This window comes from Cornus florida, unplaced genomic scaffold (genome assembly GCF_030987335.1).
Source record: "Cornus florida cultivar Cherokee Brave unplaced genomic scaffold, ASM3098733v1 CherokeeBrave_3.0.0_Hap2_Chr01, whole genome shotgun sequence".
In the NCBI taxonomy this organism is placed as follows: domain Eukaryota; kingdom Viridiplantae; phylum Streptophyta; class Magnoliopsida; order Cornales; family Cornaceae; genus Cornus; species Cornus florida.
Window position 1 is genome coordinate 96,357,692 of NW_026775571.1, and position 11,290 is coordinate 96,368,981.

An 11,290-nucleotide genomic window follows, 5' to 3' on the forward strand; every position below is an offset into this window, starting at 1 on the left:
CTATGTCCATTCTATTCTTTGGTTGAAGTCTGGGGTAATTAGGTGATTATACTAAAATATAGGGTCAAGGTGAAAATATCAACTAACGGGTTCCAAATCTGTATCGACCCAAACCCGGGGATCCGAATCGCTAACCGGGTCTCTACCTGAACTTGAAGTCACACAAGGGTATTATGGTCATTTCATGTCATAATAATAGTTTCAGAGTCTATAGGGATATAATGGTCATTTACCATGGTCAAATAATGGTTTAAGACCCAAAACGGGTAAAATAGTCATTTGGTACATTTATTATGTCTTTACAACTCATCAGGGGTAAAACTGCAACTAAATCTATCCACCACTGATCTGTGATAAACTTATAGATATTGAAAGTCAATCGGTAATTCTATTTATCAGTAGTCAACTATGATTTTAACTCAACAAAAGTCAACAAACTACGACATTTTCATACATACCATGCACCTCATCTTTATATAAGTGTTTGGTCTCACCATCTTATCTTTGACACACCCTGCTTCTTTAAGACAAGTTAATGACAATCCAACTTCTTTGTCTAACTTCAAAAGAATATGAAATCTTTCCATCCTCTACATAAGTCTTCAATTTCCTTGCAACAGTTAATTGTTGCAAATTGTGACTAAAAAAAATAATTCCATATTATTTATGGAAATAAAGAGACTTAGTTTCCTCCACTATGTACAACACCAGCAAATTCTTCCTAATGACACACCCTCGTGAATAAATTATTAATTAAGAATTTACTGATGAATATTTATTCAGTATCCTATCCTCACTCGGTGTTATTCCAATAAGTATTTAATCCAGTACTAAATCTTCCTTCCGACTTGGTAACAATTTCTGAAATTTTCAAGAAAATGTTCAGCAAATCTAGCATCTCTGATAAATCATCATGGCGTTACAGTTATCTTTATTTACCACCACCTCATGCATACCGAAACATTAACAACCACCAATATCATGGCGTTATAATATGATACAAATCCATACCTAACGTAATGTATATCAAACTAATCATTTTAGATTCTTTGACTCGTAGTGATGGTTTAGCTATCCCATCCTAAAACATACCATAATGATATATGTCCAGGTCCAATAGATTGGCTAGATTTATGTGTATCTACCAAATCCTATGACCATACGCTCACAAATCTAACGTAAATAGTGCTATTAGTCCATGTTATTAAAACAATAGCTAACTGATGACCCACTTGTGTCTCCAACTAAACCACATACCAAATCCCGAGTAATTAACAAAAAAAAAAAAAAAAAAATTAAAACACGTATGATAAACACAATAAAACAAGATATACTCCTACTTAGAATATCGTTTTTTCTAAAAAAGAAAGTCTCCTTTGAAATCAACCTTACTAGCTTTTTTCAAAATTTCCTTTTATAGTTTCATAAATAATCATCCAACCTCGAAACATATCCTTTAAAACATAGCTTAAAAACACAAATGTTTGCCTAAGCAAATACCAAGGACTTAACCCTCATCCTTCTTATATGCGGAATGTAAACTGTCTAACTTGGTTTTATAAAGCGAATTAGAACATCACAACATAATACCAATGTCCTCTTGTATGTGATTTAAAAATTATATATTTCATTCTGATAAGAACACATCCGATCTCCAAACTCTTGAACAATATTTCTTATATACCTCTTTTAAAGATGATAAGAAAGCTTAATTATTTGTAGATTGATCAACCCCAATTCTACTAATAACATTCGCTATACTATTAGCAATTCAGATCACCTCGCGCGATCATCCATTTTTAAGATTTAGTACCCTCTCTATTGGATGCACATAAATCTCCTCCATTAGGATCCTTTTCGGCTCTTACTCCTCGCTTGTCTCCTTTTTGAGATCAACTGAAGTCGTGTTGGCCCGAATATGCGGTGACCTATCACGTACACCTAAATCCTTCCTTAGCTTATACTTTTAAAGTAACGCCAAACGAACCTAAACCATCGATCCCTAACTCTGCCTTCTGGCAACGAAATCGATAATGTACTTCTTTACTCCTTTGGGTCTTTATCGCTTTCGCCTTGAACCCATCCTTTTCCTAGTGCCAAACATTCTATGACTACAAAATATAATTGACATAAGCTCCTCCTAACAAATCGTAAGTAGAATGCAACGAATCCTAATACGGGTTCTAAGTTTTAAGAGATGCAATGCGGAAGTTACATAACGAAAGACACTCCTAAGGACACTTGAACCTGGAGTGCTCTAATACCAACTGTGATACCCCCGGATTTTTGAATGCGGGTTGGCCAGGCCCACGCCCGAATACCCAAGGATATCAAAACAAATTGATAATAAACGAACACAGAGTACAAAAGAATAAAGAAGAATAAAAAAAATGCTGACAAGAAACTAAAATGATAATCTAATAATAAACCTCAGAATATATTTCCATTAATTAATAAACTAAACAAATGACAACAATAACTGTCTAAATCAGGAAACTGAATCATAAAGGAACTCCTATGGAGCATCGGAAGAATGAAGTAGACTGATCCCCGCTCAACACGAACAACCTCTACTCCTGACGAACACCTGCAAAATAATGGTGGGTCAGGTCCACAAACAAGTTCTACTCTACTACAGTCCAAGCAGAGATCCGATACACGTATACATCCTAGTCAATCCAACAGTAACTAGTAGTCCATATATATATATATACACACACTAAAGGAACCTCACTAGACTACAGGGTTGTCTCAACCTAAATAGTAGGCAACATGCAAAACGCACATATAGTGGGCATGAGTACCTAGACCTACCAGGGTACACAACTACACTATATATAGCTACACATCCCTGGCGATATACGCACCCTAACCACTAATCCTGAGACTCAAGCTCATATCATGGCACCATACTTATATATATAAAATCTAGTAACCATCCTATCGAGTATAAATTAATCCTCCATAAGTCATTCAACTTGTTCAGCTGACCTGACTTGAATATAAGTAGGACTTAACATTTTAGTTAATCCATTCCCTTATATAATAAATTAATCCTCTATAAGTCATTCAACTTATTCAGCTAACCTGACTTGAATATAAGTAGGACTTAACATTTTAGTTAATCCATTCCCTTATATAATAAATTAATCCTCCATAAGTCATTCAACTTGTTCAGCTGAACTGACCTGAATATAAGTAGGACTTAACATTTTAGTTAATCTATTCCCTTATATAAAATAGGTAGGACTTAACTAATAAGTTAATCCGTCCCTAGAATGCCACCGTCCCATACCGGTGTATTAAACCACACAATCCAACAATTGATGTAACAATTAAAGAAATACACCAAACATTCCAGAAATAACTACGATAATATGATATTAAGTTATCACATAACATGAATGACTTATTATTTATTTAAGTTTTCTATATCATATGTCCTACACAAACTGAATCTTATACATGATGATATTTTATTATATCGTCAAATAAGTATTCTCCATATCCAATTCATCCTACACATTTAATCTCAATTGCTAAAGCATTTTAAAATATTAAATCCATTCATTTGTTTAAACCATTCAAATAGCAAACATCGTTATGATTGAGTGTATTTAAATTTATTTAAACCCAAACCTAGTCCCTATTTAATGTTCAGGAATCCTACGCATGTTTCTACGTTCCATTATTCCACAGATATGAAAAATACATAATTTAAACATGTAAAAATTCACACCAGAAATCAAATCAAAATCATACATTTATCAATTCATAACACAAGAACAGCTATAAACCAATTTCATAAAAATATGTTTTAATCCAATTAAACATGCATAATTATTTAATTTTATGTGTTTAATAAATCATGGAATTTCCTAGGCATGTACGGAAACACGAATCAAAGGGAAAGAGATAGAAGAAAAACTTGCCTTAAACTTTCGGATCGAAAGTTAAACTTCTTATTCCTTGATCTTCTCTCTACAGTGTTTTTCTCCTCCTTCCTTCCTTTTCCTCCTTCCCTCTCTAACTCTCTCTTTCAAGAATATATCACGTAAATATTTCTAACCCCCTTTTACAACCTATAGCCATATATTTATAGGCTAAATAAAATAATCCTAACCCTTTTCCCAATCCAAGTCAACTTAAAATAAATAAATTAAAATATTAAAAAGGTAAGTAAAATATGTTACGTATATAATTTATGTATATCTTTATTAAATAAATAAATTATACACATCCTATTATTTATTAATGGATTATCTAATAATACTTAAGTTACCATAATATTATAAAGTAACTTAAAACATAACACGTATCAAAACTATGTATACTTTTATTATTTAAATATAAAACATATACATCAGATTAAATATTACTAACCAAGTTACCATAAAAGTAATTAATAAATTACTTTCCCTTTTATATATATTAAAAAGGTAAGTAAAATATGTTACGTATATAATTTATGTATATGTTTATTAAATAAATAAATTATACATATTCCATTATTTATTAATGGATTATCCAATAATACTTAAGTTACCATAATATTATAAAGTAACTTAAAACATAACACGTATCAAATCTATGTGTATTTTTATTATTTAAATATCAAATATATACATCAGATTAAATATTATTACCCAAGTTACCATAAAAGTAATTAATAAATTACTTTCCCTTTTATATATGTATATATTATATATCTATATATATACATACACTATCCATGGGTAATAATCCATACACATCCAACCTCCTATCCAAGTAGTCCATGGGACCCAATTGGTTGGCCCATTACTACTAACCATAACAATAAAATAAAAATAAAATAAAATAATAAAAGAAAAGAAAACATTTAATTTACAATTAATCAAAACACCATTTAAGTACATAATCTAATTAAACAATTAACACATAGACAAATACAAATAATACATAGACACATAATCAAATAATCAAGTAATACCTAATTCAATTAAACACATAAGCAATTAGTCAAATAATTAATTAAATAATTAAAAATACATTTAAAACAAATAAATAAATACCGAGACTATCCTTTTTAAAATTAGGGGTATTACAGGCCCAGTGAGCCATTAGTTTAGGGTTAGTTTTTATTTTATTTAAGGAGTTTTTAATTTATTAAAAAAGGAGGATTTTAGGTTTTATTTTTTCTGTATCGTATTATTATATTCTCTCTGGAAAATGCGAAAGAGGAAAACGAAGAACAAGCTAGGGTTAAGAAGAAAAGCTCAAAGATGATGAATCCAATGATGGAGATTGTTCTGTCTTCAACTCCATCAACTACGAGTGGCTGATTCTTCTACTTAGGGTTGGACAAACCCTAAGCATATAACATATTCTTTCTCTCCTTTTACTTTTTGGGGATTAATTTATGTAATTAGTGTATAGTCTTGAATATTATAAATTAAATTCTTTCAATTGATTATCTGTATTAATCTCATATTGTGTTATGTGTGGTTGATTGATAAACAAATTTTACACATGAATTCTTTGTTAATTGATTCTTGTGATGGCTATGCATGGTATTGATTAGTTGTAATTGTGTTTTAAATTAATGAAAAATTACTTCTATTTAATGGATGGCATTACATGGTTAGGTTAATTTATTGTCTAATTAGTTTTAAATTCATGTTTAATTAGTTTAATTTAAGTTTAATTAATTTAATTGCAATTTAATTATGAGGTAAGTTGACCATCCATACTTATGTTTGAATTCCATACTTTTTGCCACAATTATATTATCCTCTAGATTTATGTGAGTTGAAATTACTAATTGAATTAATGGATCATGCTTTGAATTGGTGAATTGATTTACACTTAGTTAATTGTCATTACGTAAATGATTTAAGCTTTAAATTGATGCTTCATACTTTTCATTGCAATTGTTAGCCACATTTATATTATACATTTTATTTCCCCAATTAGTTGAAAGTTAATGAGTTAGGAAATGTGCTTAGTGATGAATCCAACACCCTAAGTCTTTTTCCAATCTTTCGAACTCCATAATTTTATTGCAATCATTTAGCTTAAAATTAGTCTAATAACAAAACCAAACCTTTTTAGCAATCATATAAGTACTAAAGTAGAATTCAGTTCTGGAAAACCTATAATTATTTAGATCTCTTGGGACTATCCCTGCTCACTTCATACTCCATAGTATAAGTGTTTAGTGGTTTTATAAATTTTAAAAGATGGTGCCCACTTGACATTATTTCTAAACCTGAAGTGTTGTGTATTATTTTGTGCACACGCTCGGTCGCACCATAGTTTTGGCGCCGTTGCCGGGGATCTAACGGTTTTAAAGAATTGAATTAAGACATTAGTTCTTTGTTGATTGTTTACTTTTAAGTCATTTTAATAGTTATACACAAATATACACAAATAGTTACACAAATATTATTTTGTTGATTGTTTACTTTTAAGTCATTCCAATGCCACTAGCCTTGTGTAAACATTCCAACTACACAAATAGTTATACAGTAGGAAAGTAGACAACTTTTCAGTACTGTTAATGGTTAGAGGAAAGTTAACTTGCGTAGTTGAATTCAGTGATTGAAAGGATTATAAAACCAGTCATGGGGATGATTTTGGGTGTAAATAGGATTCTTAAACTCAGTATTAAAGATGAACCGAAGCTTGGGAATAGCCGGAGACGAAGCTGAAAGGCGAAACGGAGCAAAACTGGACAGAGGAGGCTCTAAGCCTTTAAGAGCAGGCTCTAAGTTTTTGTAGAGTAGGATCCATGGTGTAAAGAGCCTGCTCTATGATTTTCAAGAGAAGGCTCTTTGGTTATGTTACGTTTGGTTGCAATTTAGAGCTGTCCGGGAACTGTTTAGGCTATGTTTGGAGTTCTAAATTGTTTTAGGGAGTGAACTAACAATTTTAAAAGTAATTTCAAAAGATCTTAAGCTCTCTAATTACATAAGTTAGCCTATTATAGGAAGGGAATGATCAATGTGAAATTTAGACAATTTACATACTGTTAACGGTTGGAAGGGAAGTAGTTGCTCAATTTTTAAATGGGCGACTTAAGTAATTATAACATGATGTTAATCTTGTTTTAAATGCACGTTAGGGTCATTTACTTAATAAATTTGATCTGTGCACACTCGGGAATATAATTGCTGAATTAATAAATCCGTTCTGCAATTACGTAGATTAAGGATAGGAAATTACTTGCTTACTCTAATATAGCAATTTAATGAATTATAACATGTTTCTAATTTTTCTTTTAGATGCACACTAGAGTCTTTTAGTTAACAGATTGGACCTGTGCATACTTTGGATTTTTATATTGCTGAAACATTAATTTTCCTGCAATTACATGAGTAAAAGGTTTACTTTAAATTGTTGAATTATTAGATACACTATTCTGCAATTAATTGGATGATGGTTTTCAACTGGTTGATGGTTTTGGACTTAAATTGCTAAACTAAAACATAGGTTTTGTAATTTAAATGGGAGTTAACCTGGACTTAATTGAAGAATTAATTGCATATTTTCTGTCAATTATTTGAATGGATTCTGGATTTTAAATTGACGAACGATTAAGTTTTGTCTCGTCAATTTCATGGATATTGTCATGGATATTTAGTTGATAAACTATTCCAATTTTGTTTTATCAGCTACATGGATTTATGTGGATTGTATTTGGTGTACTGATTGAGTTAATGCATCATTTACGGATCATATGTATGGTATGTACCGGTATGGGACGGTGACATACGGAGGGACGGATTAGATCAAAACGCTAATTCCAACCCATTCATACATAGGAATGGATTAACTAAAACAGTTGAATCCTGCATGGTTTCATGTCCTGTCAACTAAAACAGTTGAACAACATATTGGATGGTTGTTTATATTTTCTGTTAATAGGAAGAATAAGGATTTAATTAAAACATTTAAATCCTAATTATATGTTGTGTTTTGGTGACGAATAGTTGACCGGCTCAACATTGTATTTGGATGGGATGTATATACATTTAATTTATGTTAGTCTGTGCGACTGAACAAGTTGAACGACTAGCTGGATTTCTTATGGTTGGATAGGATCGGACTTTATATATATAATTATGGTATCGCGATCTGAGCTTGAGTCTCATAGTCGACGGTTAGGGAGCGTATATGCAGTAAGATACATAGCTAGTTATGTTGGTTGACGTATACCCTGTTAGGCTTAGGTAGTCATGCCCACTCAGGTGCTTTTTTGCATGTTGCCTTCTATTCAGGTTGAGACCCTCAGCATAGTCTAGTGAGAGTCCTGTAGTGTGGTTATATGTATATATCTATTTACGGACTATATAGATATGGTTGAGACATCTAGGATGTATCTGCGTATCGGGTCTCTGTTTGGATTGTAGTTAGGATAGAATTTGTTCGTGGGCCTGACCCACTATTGTTTTTCAGGTAACGGACGGTTCCAGGTCTTAGATCTTGTTCGTGCTGAGCAGAGACGAATTCTCATTCTTTCGACGATGTAGGCGGTTCCTGTATGGTTTATCATTGGATTCTTTTTCGGTGGTTCATTTCTCAGTGATGAATTTTATTTGGGGTCCACCAGATGGATTCCCGAGTTGTATTAGAAATGGAGAATTTGGATGTATCAGAATAATTCTTTATTAATTTAATTCTATTATGAGGTTTCAGTATTTGGTTTATCATTCTAGTTTCTTTTTAGCAAATTTTTATTTATTCCTATTTCCTTAATTGTATTCTGTGTTCGTTTATTGATAATTTGTTTGATATCCTCGGGTAGTCGGGCGTAGGCCTGGCCAACCCGTATCCAGAAATCCGGGGGTATCACAGTTGGTATCAGAGCACTCCAGGTTCTAGTGTCCTTAGGAGTGTTTCCATTATAAGACTTCCGCGTTGCGTCTCTTAAAACTTAGAGCCATATTAGGATTCATTGTACTCTTTTTACGATTCGTTAGGAGGAGCTGATGTCAATTATATTCCATAGTTATGGAATGGTTGACACTAGGAGGAGGATGGGATTCAAGGGGAAAGCGATACAGACCCAAAGGAGTGAAGGAGTAGGTTTTCGAGTTCTTTGTCAGAAACATAACTTGGGATCGAAGGTTTAATTCCAAGGTTGGCATTACTTAGAAGGTATATGCCAAGAATAGATCAGGGTGTAGGTGGTAGGTCCCCGCATGACGGGGCCAACATAACTTCAGATGTTCTCAAAAAGGAGACAAATGAAGAGTAGGATTCTGAAGAGGATCCTAAGCGAGGAGATACAGCGTCTCCAAGAAAGGGGATATTGAAGTTTGAGGATGACGGATATCATGAGGGTGCTCTTATTCACCAGCAGTATAGTGAATGATACTGGTAGTGTTGGTGTGAACTACTCTACATATGGATGAATTTTCGTGTTGTCTCTCAGAGAGTCAATTAAAAAGTACTCTTCAGGAGTTTAGGGATTGGATGGAGTTCTTCACAGAACAAAGACGTGATTTTATATCACATTCTGGAGCGAATAGGGATTAGGTTGTGACGTTCTACATTGCGTTGTAAAGCCATGATAGATGGTTTGCATTCTGAGTATAAGGAAGATGAGGGTTAAGCCGTTGGATATTTGCTTAGGCAAAAGAATGTTGTTTTTAAGCTATGGTTATAGATATATTTCAAGGTTGTATGATTACCAACAAAACTACGAAATGAACTTTTGTGACATAATTTGGGAACTTGAGTTCAAAGGAGGTTTTTTCTCTGGAATGGAGGATGTCTTAAGTAGAAATTATATTTTGGTTGTTTTGTTGTATTGTGTGTATCTAAGTGTTCGATTTTTGTTGTTATGTTGCATTTTGTGGTTACGTGTTTTATTTTTGTTAATTTGTTCGGATTGGGAATATGGATTAGTTGGAGTAGGACTAGTCAGAAGTGGATGGTTGGTTAAGATTATCGACATTTATTGGAATCTTATTTCCGTACGGATTAAGAGTGGTGGATTGAGCAAGTTTGCTGCTAGACTTTATTCTCGAAATGTTCACTTTAGAACTTCGCATCAATTTTACATTGCACTAACAACGGAGTTATAGTTGTACTCATATCTTTAGATGGAGGATTGGATCGAGAATGTCTTCCATATCAGAAACAGGGTGCGTTATTGAGGAAGGTTGGTTTTTATGTATTAAGTGGACTTTTTATGAATGGTGTTTCTCCATTTAGGCGGTAGCCTATCGAATCGTGTTTTTTAAAACATTGGGATGGGATGCATAGAAGCTTTACACATCCATGCTATGGAACTTAAAAGAATGTGGACCTTTACCCGGTATAAACAGATTTGGGTAAGGCTGAGTAGTTGCTAAATACAACATACGTGTTGGATAATTTTTGTGCTTCCTTTATATCGAACCTACATATTTTCTTTACAGATTTGGAAATCAGTGGAGCCCATACACCGAGGCAGAATCCACAACGGAACGGAGCAAAATTTTAATAAAAATAATTCAGAATTTCGTGAATTCCGAGGACGGAATTCCTTTTGTTAGGGGGGAAGAATGTAATACCCCTAAATTTTAAAAGGACATAATTGGAATTTTAATTTTAAAAGGACATAATTGGAATTTTATTTTTTTTATTTTATTATTCTTAGGTGTTTTCGTGATTTTTGTTATGTGGTTTCCTGTTTTGTTGTTTAAATGAATTAACTATTTAATAATAAGTGTGCGTGATTAAGTGGCATTTGGAATGTTAAATTAAATGTATTATTTTTATTATTATTTGTTTTTTAATCGAACTTGGTCTTGGATATGATTAACGGACTATTTGGATAGTGTAAATGGGTACCATTTTACCCATGGAAGTATATACATGTATATATATGGGTATATATGTATATAGAGTTAGTTTTAATTATTGGTATTTATTAATAATTAAACTTGAGGTATTAATCATAATTTAATATAGGTTATAATTATAGGGTTACATATATTCTCACGTTTTTAGCCGACTTACATTATAACTTTTGTGGTTGTTTTTCTTTCTCGGATTAAAATTAGAATTAGGGTTTTAGTTTTTCTAAACCTATAAATATATCATTATGTTGACTTAGGGTTTTAAAAACAAATATGTAAACCCTTTTCACGTACCAGAGAGATAAAGAGGAATAGAGCGTAAATTGTGAGACAATAACAGAGCATCTTTGGTGAGGGTTTCAACTGTGGATTAAGGATTGGTCATAGGAGAGGGAAGGTTGAGCAGTAGGAGGCTTGACGGCAGTCATGATCGCCGGAAACACCTAGGAAGACGGCGA